Source organism: Mastigoproctus giganteus, chromosome 9, assembly GCF_048544385.1.
Source record: "Mastigoproctus giganteus isolate SK-2022 chromosome 9, ASM4854438v1, whole genome shotgun sequence".
NCBI classification, from domain to species: Eukaryota; Metazoa; Arthropoda; class Arachnida; order Uropygi; family Thelyphonidae; genus Mastigoproctus; species Mastigoproctus giganteus.
In genome coordinates this window covers 65,253,315-65,270,586 of record NC_143583.1, presented here as the reverse complement: position 1 = coordinate 65,270,586, position 17,272 = coordinate 65,253,315, and the positions used below count along the sequence as shown (strand labels likewise).

At 38.8% G+C, this 17,272-nt stretch overlaps 3 non-coding genes across 3 annotated transcripts; all 3 read right to left on the bottom strand.

Moving 5' to 3' along the window:
- Positions 1 to 5,718: 5,718 nt before the first annotated feature.
- Positions 5,719 to 5,790, bottom strand: TRNAQ-UUG (transfer RNA glutamine (anticodon UUG)). The gene has a single exon. It is a non-coding gene; the product is annotated as a tRNA-Gln (tRNA).
- Positions 5,791 to 8,696: 2,906 nt separating this feature from the next.
- Positions 8,697 to 8,768, bottom strand: TRNAQ-UUG (transfer RNA glutamine (anticodon UUG)). The gene has a single exon. It is a non-coding gene; the product is annotated as a tRNA-Gln (tRNA).
- Positions 8,769 to 14,874: 6,106 nt separating this feature from the next.
- On the bottom strand, positions 14,875 to 14,946 carry TRNAQ-CUG (transfer RNA glutamine (anticodon CUG)). The gene has a single exon. It is a non-coding gene; the product is annotated as a tRNA-Gln (tRNA).
- Between the last annotated feature and the right edge of the window lie 2,326 nt (positions 14,947 to 17,272).

The window sequence follows — 17,272 nt, the reverse complement described above, 5'->3', positions numbered from 1 at the left end:
ACAGTGAGAATTAAATCATCCGCAAATGCTTGGGTTACCACCTCCCCAAGGCCGGTGTTCAGAAAATCATCAAATACTATATTCCACAGCAGTGGACCGAGCACGGACCCTGGGGGTGTTCCTGCTGATCTGTTGGCTGATCCTGCTGAGCTACCTCTCGCACCGAAAAATAGAAGTTTTCACTTCTATTTTTCGGTGTGAGAGGTAGCTTTTGATATTATTATAAAGGTTGCTTGGGACCTGTGCCATTCTGAGCCTGCCCAGGACGCTCGGCCACCAAAGTGAGTCGAACGCCCGGCAAAATCCACTGCAATAGCGAGAAAGTACTTCTGTTGGCAATCATTCACTGATATCAGTAGGTTTCTCATCGCATCGACAGTCGAGTGACCTGGCTTGAATCCGAATTGATTTTTTGCCTCAAGGCTGGCAGTGGAGTAATAGTGTTGTATCCGTCTATGAAGGAGCCGTTCATATAGCTTACTTAAAACTGTTAGGAGCGCTATGGGTCGATATGATTCCGGCAATGCCGGATTTTTGCTTGGGGCTTTGAGAATTAATTTGACATTTGCTGTTCTCCACTCCATAGGGAAGTAGCCAGCCTCCAGGCAGCAATTGTACAGCCTTAAGAGAAGTTGGGGTTCTAGGTCAGCAACCTTCTTTATGATTTCAGGTTCAAGCATATCTCTTCCAGGGCATCTTTTGGGCCTAATCCGGGCAGTCGCTTCTTGGAGTTCCTCCATTGTAAATGGTTGTTCTATCTGTTCCGTGAGGTATTCTTCATTTTCTTTGCACAGCTTGAGTTGTTGTTCACTGGTTGGCTGTGCTGGTTCCTTCGGTACTGCGTTTAGGAGGTTGTTGACTGATTCCTCCCACGTTGTTGTTAGAGTGCCTTGTGGAGTTCGAGTCGTCGTGAGGACTTCTCCCCTGGGGAATTTATTCGTAGTTACTTTGTATATAACCCCCCAGGGATCCGCATTTCCAGCTGTGGAGACAAGTAACACCCAGGATTTTCTTTTACTCTTTTGGATTTTGTCTGTGTATAGATGTCTTGCCTCCCTATAGCGTTGTCTTAAGGCCTCCACCTCAGCCTGCGGCCAAGACCTGCGGGCTCTTTGGAATTGTTTCCTTCTATTTGTGACCTCCTTCCTAAGGGTCTGCAGCTCCCGGGTCCACCATGGGACCATTCCTGGGGAGGGTCTCTTCTTTATGGTTGCACTGCTGGACTCTGTGATTATGTTAGTCACTGTTCTTTGCAGGATGTCTGGATCAGTTTCCTTCTCTATTTGCTGTTGTCTAGCTTTGATAGCTATGGCTAGGTGAACCGCAAACTGATTCCAGTCCGCTTTGTGGATTGCAAATCTGTTGGTGAGATATCTGGTGATTGGGGTTCTGGTTAGCGTTCTTGAGATTCGGTACGTGATCACCCGATGATCGGATGTTGTCCAGGAATTTTCGACTGTCCATCTGTCGATGTGCGCAGCCATATTGCCTGTGGCTATTGTTATGTCTATGTCTGCTTCCCAAAGCAGATTGCAGAATGTGGGCAAATGGTGTGGCTGGTTAAGGATCACAAACGGTGAGGTGGCTAGGAAGTCTTCAAGTAGCTGACCATTGTGCGTAGCTCTTCTGCTCTCCGTTTTGCTATGCCATGCAGGCGACCGACAGTTCACGTCTGCTCCCACATTGATCCGCTGGTTTGGTAGGATGTCAAGTAGCTGTTGCAAGTAATTTATGGCAGTTGTGATATCCTGTCCCGGTCTAGAGTAGAGGGATATGGCGGAGAAGGCTCCTATTGGTGTGATGACATGGGCCAGGCTGCCCATGGTGTGCACAGCTGTGCGATCTTCGTTGCCGTGATGTCCGGGTTTCGGACCAGGACCGCGGCCCAGGGAGTGTCCTCATCAGATTAGATTAGTTTAAATGCAAGTGGGTAGCCCCTTACTTGTTTGGAATGTGCATATGGTTCCTGAAGTAGCAGGATATCAGCGCTCTCTTGGTCGGCCTTAAGGCGTAGCTGGTCAGCTACAGCCCTGGCTCTCTGTGCATTATGCTGGAATATTTTCATCTCTGTGGTGTTGAATTTCTTAGTTGTAGTCGCCATAATCAGTTCTAGTTTGGTGCATGCTCTTCGCTTTGATGTATGAGGGACAGTTAGGGTCCCTTATCGAGTGTTTGCAATCCATTTTTACCAACTTGCAATTAGCACAGATAGGGTCTTTGTCCTTATTTGGACAGTTTTTAAACTCGTGTCCCCGCTCTGTACAATGGCCGCAGGTGGGCTGAGTCTGAGCGCAGGTGTGGGTAGTATGCCCGAATTTACAACACCGGAAGCATTTTGGGACGGGTACGTACTCCCTGAAGCGGTGGCTGCCCCAGTTGATAAAGACTCTGTTTTGCTGGCATATAGTCTTCCAGGTCGCTGGTGAGAGCTCTACCACCCAGTTAGTGGCGTTTCCTGCTCTAGCTTTAGTCTGAAATCTCGGAGTAACGATGGTTGATGGTGCCTTCCCTGGATAGTCTTGCTGTAGGTTTCTCATGTACAGCTCTGTTTGGATCTCAGTCGGGGTTATGTCCTTGTCCAAGTCGTATATAATTACACAAGGTCCCTTTCTTTTCGGTGGTAGGGCCTCTAATCCAAGTGTGTGGATTCTTTGATTATTTAGTATCAGGTTTGCATCCGCCTTTGTCTGGGTTTCAATGATAACACCCACATTTCGGGTTTTGCGAACCGATTTGATTTTTGCCGCTTTTAAGTCTTCGGTAAGGTTGTTTACTACTATGCTCTTTACCTCTTCGCTGGTGTGGACTTCATCTTTGGAGGTCGGTCTTACGATGACTAGGTGAGGGGTTGGCAAGAGGGTCTTGCGTTTAGTGGTAGATTCCTTAGTTACTGTTTGGTTGGTGGGTTGCTGTGTCCTCAGCACTTCAGCAAAAGTGGGGGCTCGCTGTTGCACTTTGTTCGCCCCACTTTCAAGATAAACATCAAGCCTGGCAGTTATTTTTTTCATTTTCCAGGTGCGTTTGGTCCAAAATTGTTTCTAGCTTGGTCCACAGGGAAACGATTTCAGCTCTTAGTCCTGTAGTCACTCTGCTGCTCTGCTTCTTGAATAAGTTTTCAAGGGCGGTTCGCAGGATTAGTTTCTGTTCAGGGACGGTGCTCTTGGGCAAGGTTGAATCCAGTGGTGGTTCCTCTTTTTTCTCTTCGGTAGAATCCCGATGGGAGGCATGAATCTCTTGTGATTCTCTCGTGTCAAGTGTAAACTCCAGTCAAGTGTAAACTACCAACGTGGCTTCTGCTTTACATCAGTGCCTCTCTATGGCCCTGCTGCCAGCCACATGGTGACCATTGTAGTCTGACAACAAAGGACACAGATAGAAACGCTGGTAATTTACTAAATTCCCAATAGATAATAAAACTAATCTCACCTACGGAATCCTCCAGATAAGCTCTTTCAGGTGGAACACTTTTTTAAAACTGATTAAACATTTTAAACACTTATTTTCCACACAAATTCAGGAGCGCCAAATAACGTGTCCGGTCGTAACCCGGTCTAGCGGACTAATCCTCGGAAGGCAGTGATAGGAAGTGAAGGCAGTGAAGTGAAATGAAAGGAAGTGAAGTTGAGTTTAAAGATATGTGAGCCAAGAAGAGAAAGAAAGCCCGTCCGCCATTAAGAAATGGAAGAAAGCCTGTCTGCTATGAAGGAAGCCTGAACCCAAAGGGAATTGGAAGTAGCGGCCATTTCGGGACGTAAGTCTGTTCCTGTTTTTTTATTGAACCCGGAAATCAAGGACTCATAATCTAGCTCTGTAAGCAATTGAGTGATAGTCCTTAAAAAAGGAACATTCATGTTGTATTAGGCAGATTAGTTATTAAGGTTGAGATAATTTGTTATGAATGCTAAATGATTGTGAAATAATGCAAGGGTGTTACAGGAGTAACAAAAAGAAAGTAATAGTATAAAGGAATTAGTAAAGAAATTATATTTACAGGGATAGTACTATAAGGATGTATTAACCTATATCATTAATTTAGACCAGGTGCCAACACAAGATAACATACCAGGTGAGGAGCAAAGAGAAAGAAAGTTTATTAATAGAGAAACCTCATGAGTTAAGAGGGATGACTAAGATGATAACTAGAGAGTAATTAAGGTAGAGTGGGTGATCTATAGTGAATATTATTGAGGTAAGAAGATACCATTTGTAGTACATTTCATGTGTTAAAGGCTAGAAAAAAAATATACAAAGCGCAATAAGAGTTGAAATGAGTTTTACTGATGTAAGTGATAAAAATTTGGTAATGACAGAAAATGATGGAGTAATCATTGATGATTCAAAATAAGTAAGATTCAACTGATACAAACTGATGTTAATAATTTGCAAATTGAGAATAGTTGATGAGAGAGAGAGTGTACTGGAGTGTGGTTCAAATATATGGAAATTGGTATGCTTGTATGTATTTTTTTTTTTTATGTAAATAGGATATATAATGTTCAAAGGTTCGTTATTTGTTTTGTAAAAAAAATTGTGTATTTAATGTTCTGCTAACACCCGCTTTACACACCCTAGAGTCTAGAATTCCCTATGAATTGCAGTCAAATTTGCACTTGTGGGGTGCGATTGTGACATCAGTAGGGTGGAAGTCAAAACAAACAAAGCAGCAACAAAAAAATAACAAGTAATAACATTTTGTAATGTTATTACTCCTTATTTCGCCCCCCACAAAATCACATACGAAACTACACCATGTTTCGTATGTGATTTTGTATGTTATTTTTTAGGAGCATCAGTTTACTGATGCTCCTAAAAAATAACGACAATCGACCAGTGCATCCTTACTTGGTTGCAATGTAAGTTGGAAAACTGATTTTTCGTCCCAGCATCATCTTGGAATGCCGAAATTGATCACAATTTGTTCAGGAGCAGGAGGACGATTTCAAACTAGATCGGTGACCTCCCCACTAATCAGATCTCAGTCCATTTGACCACCTCTTGGATGAGGTGGATTGATCTTCAGATTAGATATCTACAACTGTCCAAATTATCAATAGCTGGTGTAGCAAATGAGTCCACTTAGGCCAGCATCCTTTTGTTATGCTTTCGACACGTCGTTCAGATTTCCCCATGTAATAAAGTAGAGGATGAGTGTAATGCTTCAACAAAAAATAAATTCGTACAGACTTTATGAAACAGTGGTTCAATCTGGGACACTGACAATCACTTTTGAAGCGTAGTTTTCTCAGAGTAGTGGAGGCTACAGGTATTGACTGTGATAATGTTACTCTGTATTTAGTGTATAATGCACAATTTGGGGAATTTTTCGATAAAAATTAGTTAGTAAACTTTTTTCATGAGTCTGAGTAGGAGTTAGACTTCTACCGTTTGGTCAGAGCAGTTTATAACACCAGCGGTACTGATGTTTTACAATTTGTGTGATCATCACGGCTATAAACTTGAAAACGAAAGTGCACAAAAAAAAATAAATAAATAAATGCATTCATCATAACAGCATGTACGTTATCTTTTTATAGCTTGCTGACTTAGCTTCCAGGAAGTATTACTGTATTGCAATTTATTTGCAGTGAGCTGCCTGAGAACGAGATCGATAACAGCTGTTTCAATTATGTTATGAGGAAGCAAAAAAAAAAACGCTGTTAACATAAACAAACCAATAGCTCAGTTTTATAAACCATAAAGAAACGGAAAGAAAAAATCAGGTTCCACCGAGATTTGAACTCGGATTGCTGGATTCAAAGTCCAGAGTGCTAACCGTTACACCATGGAACCGCTGTGTTTAAATGGAATCATGAAACATATAATGACAACAAATAATTACTAAAAGTTCAATATTTATTGAACAAGTGGCTCAAAAAGCAAACATATCGAACTGTTGTAAGGAATGTTTTTCTGATTAATGACCACCAGCTTAAATCTGGGTTTCGACCGAAGGACAGCACATCTGACAACAGAGTTGTGTGGCAGTAAAAAGCATTTGGAAATTCACACTATGGACTGAGCAGTTGTTCTTGTCCCCGTCCCGCAGATAAAAAAGGAATGAAAAAAGAATAATGTAAACACATATTTTGATCATAAATTAGTAACGGTATAAGAAAACAGTGCAGCATTGAGTTTAGTAAGGAGATGATGATATTTTCATTTATAAATAAACGTGAGTGTTATACTATAAAACACAGGTACCTCAGAGCAAAACTCTGGTTAAAGAGTCACTGGTTAAAGAAGCATTGCAGGATCATCTAGACTAGACTGCAGTAATAGTTAAGACACAGCATGGGTTTGTTAAAGGGAAGCCTTGTCTGACCAATTTGATTGGATACTCTGATCTGGTCACAAAGGAATTGAATGCCAAAAATAATTTTGATATCATATACGTGGATTTCAGGAACGTTTTTAATACTGTTGCACATAGAAGACTGCTGTACAAATTGGAGAGGTATGGCATCAAGGGTAAGTTGCTACAATAGATAAAGGGATGATTGAGTGAAAGTGGTAATCAATGGACACTGCTCTTCGTGGACAAATGTTGTTATTGGAGTTCCCCAGGATTCGGTGTTGGGCCCATTGTTGTTTTGCATATTTATCAAAGATATTAATGAAGGTATATCAGGTTTAATATCCAAGTTTGCAGATGATACAAACGTCAGCAGGGTTGTTAACGGCAGTAAAGACAGTATGCTACTCCAACTGGATCTAGATAAGTTGGAAAAATATGCTGAAACGTGGCAACTGAAGTTTAACATTGACAAATGCAAAGTACTGCATATTGTTAGCAATAACAGAAGAGAAACGTACGAACTGTGTGGTACTACACTCAGAGAAGTGGAAAGTAAAAAATACCTGGGGGTAATTGCAGTCAAATATGAAGTTTGCTAACCAGTGCAGAGGGGCTGCCAGGGTAGGTCATGGAGTTTTGTCAATGATATATAGGAAGTTTGCTAGCAGTGACAGGGAGGTGATTATCCCGTTATACAAGGCAATGGTTAGGCCACACCTAGACTACTGTATACAGGTCTATAGGCCTCATTTTACGAAGAATGTAGAGTTGCTTGAACGAGATTGGTGAGGGGAACAAAGGGGTGCTCTTACCAAGAAAGGCTTAAGGTCTGCAAATTGCAGCGCCTGGCTGGAGAGTAGGTACATGAGAGGTGATCTGATTGAGGTGTATAAAGCCTTGAATGGGTTGAGCAAGCTGGTTGCTGATGGTATTCTTCCTCTTGCTCAGATTAAGAACCTGAGTGTTTACAGATTCAAATTGAGGAAAGACAGTTGTAGAATAGATGTGCGGAAATTTGCCTTTAGCCAGCTTATAGTTGATTGGTGGAACAGACTTCCATCTTTTGTTGTGGAAGTTGATAGCCTAAATAAATTTAAGGTTGAGCTGGACAGGCATTTGGAACGAATGGAGGGGTGAAATGGCAGGTTTTATTTATTTTATTTTATTTTGTTTTTGGCTGATGCTGCATAAACTTACTTTCTTGCATCATATGCCTCTACTAATGCTAATGATAAAACGATATACAGCATCATGAGGTTGGCAGACGACGAAGCCGTTCCCGAGTACAAAAACGTTAAGAAAAAGTAATGGAAGTACAGATATAAGAAAAGTAAACTAATCTTTTTTTTTAAAGATTGAGAGCGGTAAGCAAGAACTACGTGGATCTCCTTCGTCTACTACATTCCCAATATTGACACATTATATTTCCAACGTTTCGTGGAGAAAAACGTGGCTTTAACTTATTAAATATTGGTTATTTAGTTAACTTTAATGAAAACAGCTGTGTCATTGCATTACTATAAAACAGGATATTTATTTCGGTGATGGGGGAATATGCAAAATGATTTTATCCTCTGAAAAACATCGGCAGCCATGCAGTGTTCTGAAAACAGAAGAAAGAGCGTAGGACTGGAATATTGCAGACTGGAACCACTGTAACCAGCTAACCATAAAGATTCTTTAGCTATTAATCGTTAATGTTCTTTAACCTTACTTTTAATCCTTTACCCATAATACAAAACACAGCTCAATTTGTAGATAATCATATTTCCGAAACTGATAAACTTATATCAGAAGCCTTTTGCTTTTCTCTCTCTCTCCCACTTTCTTTTTTAATCCTTTAGCTACTAATCGTTAATGATTTTTAACCTTACTTTTAATCCTTTACCCATAATACAAAACACAGCTCAATTTGTAGATAATCATATTTCCGAAACTGATAAACTTATATCACAAGCCTTTTGCTTTTCTCTCTCTCTCCCACTTTCTTTTTTAAAGGTCTGCGGAAACACATCAACCGAGAAAAATATACATACGTAATGCACATAGAATTTAGCAGTTTTATTTCAAAAATAAAAATTTTCAATCTAATTTTTTTAATCAGCATTTTCTCTTAGGAAAATCATTAAGAATGTCATCAAAATTTGTATTCGTGGTAAGTTAATGCTAGAATAAGTGTTGTGAAAATAATTTAAAACCAAACTTACAGAAACGCTTTGGAAATTTTATGAAAATAAATAAATTTAAAACAGGAACATTTTAATACGTCTAATAAAACGAACTAAACAAAAAGCATCCACGGCCTATAGATGAAGTAACATAAATTTTTCATTAGAGTCTGTTCACGAGTATTTAACCCCCCCCCCACCAAACATAGGAGATAAAAAATGAATAATGACACAGGTTTCACCGAGATTCGAACTCGGATTGCTGGATTCAAAGTCCAGAGTGCTAACCATTACACCATGAAACCGACATGCTACTTTCACACCAAATAATTAATCTTGATCAACTAACTGGGTGAAGTTCTGTTCGTAGGCATACGTTTGTTCTCTTATAAGAAGTTTAGACAATTTTATGTTTTAAGATACTTTAATTCGATGTACATTTATTTTATGTTTCTTAAGGATTTATTCGACAATTGTTTTTAGTTCTCATATTAGATGCTGCATTGGTTGGGTTTTTGGGGTTGTTGATGGCTATCGGCTTCCCCTGCGTTTCCTTGATGCTTTGTGTTTGGGATGAGAATTGAATACATGACAATATTTTAATACATATCAATTTATATAAATTTAATGTAGTTTTTAATTAAACATATGACATTTATTCGTATAATCACATAATCCTTAGACTGTGATGATTGAGAAAATTCCAATCCTGCATAAAGGTATTTGGTTTGCTCTTATAGTTGTTAATAATAAAAGAATAAAATTAGATCAAAATGTTCAAATGAATTTTTCATAAATAATCAGCGCTGCTGTTTTTGTTCTTCGTCAGAATTGAAGCAGCACGCTAATTTAAAATTGACTTCGTAAATTAAATCTATCAAATACATAAAAAAAAAAAATAATAAAATAAAAAACAGTGCTCTGTGTAGAATTTGCCCATTTAATTGCACTCCAGATTTTCGTACTTGAAAAATAAAAAAAAACAAAAGGCAGAAAATCATATTAATACTGACAGGTCCCTATCCCCACACTCGGCTAAGCAGCACTCACACTAAGGTAGAAAGAAAAAAAGCTGGTTCTTCTGAGACTTAAATTTAGCTGGCTGGATGGGGACTAACTTTGAACCATAGAACTGTTGTTGATGCCATTCCTGAAAGTGGACTATAAATATTTGTATTTTATTAGATTTGTTTTCGTTTGTTAATTAATTCTAACTGAACCAGATGAGGACGTTCTTCTTTTTATATAAATTCTAGAATTCTGCAGTGTTTAGCCGAAATATGACACCTGTTGACCTCTCAACTTTTCCTTTCCTAGCAGAAATCAGAAAAATAGTGGAGAAAAATTAAATTTTCTTAAGAATCTGTGATCATAAAAATCTACTAAAGCGGAAAGAACACTTGCTAGCAATGATGAGAGAGAAAAAACATACCTTGATAGGTACCCACCGAAACTTGAACTCGAATCACTGGATTCAGAGTGCTAACCATTACACCATCGAACCACCTTTATCAAGCGGCCCACTAGAAGACTAATAATTGTCAAGTAATTTGATAAGCCTTTTCGCGTAATACCAATAAAAAACCATTAATAGTGCCTAGTAACATTACCTGATCACATATCCTCACTGATCAACGCAGTGATTATCATGTAGAAAAAAAAAGTCTCACTAGGAACAAAGTCGAATCGCTGAGTTCAGAGTGCTATCCATTACAGTTTGTTATTTGGTTTTTAGGAGCATTAGCAACTAAGGCCATATTGCTCCGGGAATATGCGGTGATCATTCACTGACCTTTCCGAATCCTCCAGTATTTGGTGGTGACGGGCTCGAATCCCGGTCTAATCAAGAAGCGTGTGCTACGCACTGCTGTTCCTTCCCAGCTGGCTACGCTATCCATTACAGTAAGGGATCATTGCAATTATACATCAATAGAGACAATCTAATTAGTGCCAAACTGACTTTTTAAATGTAACGCATTCGTCGGGAAAATATTTAGTGTTCTCTGAAGAATATTCGATTTAATTAAAAGCATTTGGCAGCATAGTTTTATGATGTAATATGCGGAAACGTAGGGGAGAAAAAATAGTAAAAAACAAAACGAATATACTCGTATTAATATTAGCAGCCATATCACTATATTAATTGAAAATATATTAAAATTTTCTGGATGTGGGAAAAATATTTTCTCTCTATAAACAAATAATAGAAACACGCGTTTCAATGGAATACATTCAATATGTTGAATATACTGTCAATCTAGTTGCACTCTACTGTCACGTTAGTATTTCTTATTATAATTTTACTACAATCTATCTCCTTTCGAATGAGAACTTTTAACAAGCCTGTCAATTTTGAGTCAAAAGACGACAACTTATGTAATCGGAATCTGCCGATATGTGAAACCGATACTCGTTCAGTTTATCTGAGTGTGTTTAGGGACAACCTTATTAAAGTACAAGGCCCATATGCATTCCAGTCCAAATAAACGAGTTATAAACACATCTCCAATGTATTCACTGTTCTGTAATCAGCAGTGTTTAGCCAAAATATGACAACCGCTGACCTGTCGGTATCGTGCAAATGTAAACTTGTACTCACATTCCAGAAACAGCCCCATACACTAATAGCAGTATTAGTTTCAGTTGCTAATCTTCGTCTTTCTAGTAGAAAACAGAAAAAGACTGGTGTAAATTTTTTTATCAGAATCTATAATTATCAAAATCATTTAAAGTGGAAGGAGAAGTACCCTTGCTAGCAATGATGAGTGAAGAGTTAAAAAAACATCTGTCAGCAGGTTCCACGGCGATTTGAACTCGGATCGCTGGATTCAGAGTCGAGAGTGCTAACCATTACACCATTGAACCACTTGGGAAAAATACCTCACTAAAATGCTATTATTTGTCAAATAATTACATACCTTTTTTTTTTTTTTTTTTTTCAGGATACACGAGGGCAATACCAGTACTAAACCATTAATAAAGCCTAGTAACATTAGCGAATCAATCACTCATCCTCTTGATCAACTCAAGTGATTATCATGAAAAAAAGAAAAAATAGGCTTCATAAAAAGAAAAGAAAATAGATTTAATGGAAGAGCATTTTATTTCGTTTCATAAAACATTGTGAGGCCTTAGAACGGAAAGTATGAAGGGTCTATGAAAACCAAAAGAATTTCCCCAATACAGAACCCTTGGCCATGATAGATGTTAGTTACCATCCATTGGTTTAGAAGCTGCCGTTCACAATAATGCAATAAAAATATTTATAGAAAGAATTCCTGTTTTTTAATTGAGATCTGTGTACGATAAAGTATAAAACGTGCATCAAGGAACAATAACACTGACCATCGGATTAGAAAATTGTTGCCTACTCCAAAGAAATATTGTTCCTGCTATATCACGATGATCGAAGAAGCAGAATACGGCGAAATAAAGATGTGCCCATGCTTATTTGGAAATTTTTCCGACCAGACACATCACTACATGGTTGCAATGTATCGAGCTGGAAACGGATTCTTCCTGCAGAATCATGTAGCATGTAAGAATGCCAAAATTGTTAGCAACATGAGAGCGAATTCATCCCTCTGCGGTGGCCTGGCATTCATCACATCTCAATTCAGTTTACCACCTCTTGGATGAAGTCGAATGAGCTTGCTCGTCGAATTAGATATCTGCAATCATCCAAATTTGCTGTTGGTAGAAAATGAGTAAATTGGACCTCCATCCCTGTTGTACACTATCGGCAACTCGTTGAGACCATGCATGTAATAAAGTAACCGTTAAGTGTAATTTTTCAACCAAAAATAAATACCTACAGACCATCATGTAGAAGCTAGTTGAGTTTGGGACTAAGACAGTTTCTTCTGAAGTACACACCGTCTTTATCTTTTGTTTAATATAAAAGAGGTGTTAAAAACCTTTGATTAGTTTCTCACAGTGATGGTATTGACTGAAGGTATTGACTGAGTTATAGTTCCTCTCTGTTTTTTCTTATAATACCCCAGATAGAGAGTTTATGATAAAAATTGGTAAAGAGTCGGAATAAAACTTTCTCCATATGTCTCAGTAGGACTCAGACTTTTACCTTTGTTCACAGTAGTTTATGGCGACAGCAGTACTGAGTTTTGAGAGTTGGCGTGACAATCATCATGTCTATAACCGTGTAAACGAAAGAGCACAACAAAATAAAAATAAATGCATTTATCACAGCAGCATGTACATTATCTTCTTCAGGTCGAAGAAAAAACCAACCACGCGATAGGAATTTTGCAAAACTGGGCTACAATCCATTGCCTGTGGATTTCGCCAAATAAGACCTGCTGAATACTTCTGAAGGGTAGACTCGACCTAGTCAGACCCCGCAAGTGAAAATCCAAGGCACCATAATGAAACTTTCTACAGAAATCAAATATCTCGGAATCATCATTGACAAAAATCTATCTTTCCAGCCCCATCTAAAGTACATTAAACAAAAGATACGGAAATATTCTGCATTGGTCGCAAGAGTGACCAAGAGAGACCGGGGGCTAAACAAGCGGACCCTGTCCCTCTACTACAGTACAAATCTACCTTCATACCGGTCATCGCATATGCTTCATCAGTTTGATACAAAAAGAGCTGGACTTGGAAGTCATTAGAGGCGCCCTTACATATAATATGGCAATAGAAATACCGTGTACTATTCTGAACTATAAGTTGGACCTCGTCAACAACAGGAAGCTTGAAAAAACTAGACTGCTTATCCACCTCCTACAGGAATGGCAGGATCTGCGGACAGACTCTACTAAAGGGGAAATCACCAAGAAGTTCCTCCCGAGCGTAAGCAGAGTCTTTCCAAAACCCCCGACTTGGTTCCAATCGGGGGTCCACGTTACCTTTCTGCTCACCGGGCACGGACCATTTAATGCTAAATTGTCTAGCTTCCGAATCACTGAGGATCCTCGATGCTTCTATGGCTACGAGGGGACATGACAGCATCTCATGCATGACTGGACCACTATGAGTACCTGCGATGTATTCTCACCACTGCTATCACCTACTTCCCGCAGAACATGGAACAGCACCTTGTCGACTCGGAACATGAATACAAAGCCCTTACGACCTTTGCACAGAAACTATTCGCTAAAAGAAGAGCACTTATAATAAACTACCATGCACAGAATCTGGAAGCTGATGATGAATCACAAAACTAGGACTAAAGAAAACTGTAATACACAAGAAAACTATATCAAAATAACCTTCAACCGCGAACAATGGCCATCATCTAGCCTTGTTTATGAGGGAACTGACAACCAGGAAGACTTACGTCTGTATCAGACAAACTGACACAGGACTTGGCATGAACTGGATACAAATTATTCGCACTGAACCACTAGTGGGATAGCTAAACCAAATGGCCAAAGCACGAACTAGTGCAGAGTAAAATGATATCACCAGGACCCAAGGGCAGCATCCTCATAACATGCACAGTGGGCGACCTGAACAGGTTACATGACCAACCACAGGACGAGACGACTTGCTCTTACGACTGGATTTGCCTCCTACATTGAACACGATCACCAACGAATATCCGGTTCAAATCGCTTGGACTCTTTATGTGTTCTCTAATTCCAATGCATGATGGAGATCTCTACCGTGCTCTCTTGCCTGGTACAGACCTCCATTACTCCCATCTTTACTCCCATTTCTCTGCCAACCCTCATTCTTCTCCTGGTGGGCCACGGTCCTGCCTCACTGAACATCCTGGGGTCGCCTTCTCTGTCGTCCCCATACTTCTGTCTTTTCCCCCAGCTTTTAGTCTTTCCCCCCCCTAATCTGACTAATTGGCCAGCGTATAACCCCACACAAACTGCAAAAACTTAATTTCGTCCAAATTAAACCGCCTAAACCTCATTTGGTTTTTCTAATTCTAGCGCTCACCCTCACTGAGTTTTTTGTTTAGGACCTAGTCACTGAAATCTCAGGAAACAAGGTGGCAGAGCCTGACAATGTAAAAATTTCAAACTACTGTGTACCTGGTCTGCCTCCACGAGGCCAAGTGTGGGCAACGTTGGGCCACCGTAGGGGTCCAACGCTTAACGGGCAGATGAACAACGATACACAACACTAAACATTTACAAAATCCACCCACTTTTAAATCTCTGGCCTTTCCAACGAACTGGTACAGCTACAATGAAAGCAACGCGGAGATGGGGGGAACCCCTGTTGCCGGTTGACATCAATACACTTTACACTTTTATCTTCTTCAGACTTCTCTTATCAAGACGTATTATTGCAATTTATTTGGAGCAAGTTGCTCACGACCGAGAACGATAAGAGCTGCTTAAATACGAGGGAGCAAAAAATCTGATAACATCAACGGCACGGTTATCGAAATATTAAACATAGAAAAATAACAAACAATGAAAGAACAGGTTCCACCGAGATTTGAACTCGGATCACTGGATTCAGAGTCCAGAGTGCTAACCATTACACCATGGAACCACTGATAGAATATTGAACATTAGTGGCTGAAGTACGTAACCAATTAGGTAAATAAAGTTTTCTGTAAATTTTTGCAAATAATCACTGATGTTTTTAATATGAATTGGTTCATTTATGGGATGAACTGAAAGTATATTATTTATTGGGCACTTCAAATGACATGGGACTGTCTGCCATTCGTTTTTGTTTTGGTTTTTTTCATCTCTTGACAAATGAGATCCATTAAAATCGTTAAGACAACTTGTACATAAAAAGACCAAATCGAATTTTGCCAACGATCGTCAGCCAAGAGAATAGAAGACGGTTCTCTCACACATAGCATATCGGCTATTGATATTGCACAAATAGAACTACTGGTATGATTGATTATCTTTCCATGCTATTCTTATTCTTTCTGTGCTTCGTTTGCTTATAGTACTGAAAAACTGAGTCAGTGATCATGATAAAGAAAGACGGAAAAGAAAACTTTAATGAGAAGATATTAACCAGTTCGAACTTCGATCAGTGGATTCAAAGACCTGTGACTCGATTTATAAAAAAATAACTTCTAATAACCCTCGCTATCGTCTAATTTTAATACTATTTTATGTAATTTTTTCTTAATTTTGATAACTTATGTACCTGAACATGCGAAAATATATATATGTGGATTGAGATGTACGTATGCTACAAATACGGTTGCCAACGTTTAAAAACTGTATTTATATTTAAAAAAAAATAAAGAAGCTGATCATCGATTAATAAAGAGACTAACATAAAGAACAAAAAGTACGGAATAAAAATTACGAAAACCTGCATGAACCTCTGCAAATCTATGTTCTACGTATAAACAGGATTGATTTCACCAAATGATGGGAAATGATCGATGAGGGTCGGCTGGTAGATCGAAAAGGAAATTTTGGTCGATTATGCATAGAAATAAGGTAGAGAAAGGCTTAGAAAATATGTCAGTCAGTCTTGTATAGAAATCGGATTACCTGATTCAAAGCCAAAAGTGCTAATTGGGCAAAGATCTGTGCGTAAGAATTGGGGATTGAGCTCACCTAGAAAACTATAAGACCGTTCTGCGGACCTGGTGTAGACTCGGTGGCCATGCTAGACATTAGTTGCCATCCACTGGGTTACAAGTTCACAACTATGCAATAAAGATATTGATAAAAATGTAATTTTTTTTTGTTAGAAGAATTCGTAAAAATTCGAAAACCATTTAAGTGGCATCATTTGCTTTCGATCAAGGAAGTTTTAAAAAACCAAGGATTAAGCAGATCGCAGATCAAGTGGAGTGCTAACCATTATACCATGGTACCAGTAAGTGAACCTTTAAACTAATTAGTAATCACAAAGCTTCGCACAACTAATTGGGCGAAGTTCTGTGCCTATCAATGGATTTTGAGCTCATGCTAAAAAAAAAGAATAAATAGTTTAAAATGTTCTAAAGAAATTTTTGTAAATAATCAGCAATATTGTATTTGTTCTTCGCCAAAGTTGAACTGTAATTTAATGTTATCTAATTCGAAAAATTGACTTCAAAATCTGTCAAATTCATTAAAGATAAAAAATAAATTTAAATACATCATTAATCTGTGTAGAAGGAGAGAAAGTCGTGAATTTTCGGGTCGAAGTGGAAGTAGATATTTTTGGTGGTCGGAGTTCACAAATCGTTGTAGCAAGATGAAGAAGGAGAAAAAAAGTGAGAAAAAGAAAGTCATATCCGGCATCGGAAAGCAGTGATAGGAAGTGAAGGCAGGGAAGTGAAATGAAAGGAAGTGAAGTTAAGTTTAAAGATATGTGAGCCAAGAAGAGAAAGAAAGCCCTTCCGCCATTAAGAAATGGAAGAAAGCCTGTCTGCTATGAAGGAAGCCTGAACCCAAAGGGAATTGGAAGTAGTGGCCATTTCGGGACGTAAGTCTGTTCCTGTTTTTTTATTGAACCCTGAAATCAAGGACTCATAATCTAGCTCTGTAAGGAATTGAATGATTGTCCTTAAAAAAGGAACATTCATATTGTATTAGGCAGATTAGTTAGTAAGGTTGAGATAATTTGTTATGAATGCTAAATGATTATGAAATAATGCAAGGGTGTTACAGGAGTAACAAAAAGATAGTAATAGTATAAAGGAATTAGTAAAGAAATTATATTTATAAGGGTAGTACTATAAGGATGTGTTAACCTATATCATTAATTTAGACCAGGTGCCAACACAAGGTAACATACCAGGTGAGGTGCAAAGAGAAAGAAAGTTTATTAATAGAGAAACCTCATGAGTTAAGAGGGATGACTAAGATGATAACTAGAGAGTAATTAAGGTAGAGTGGGTGATCTGTAG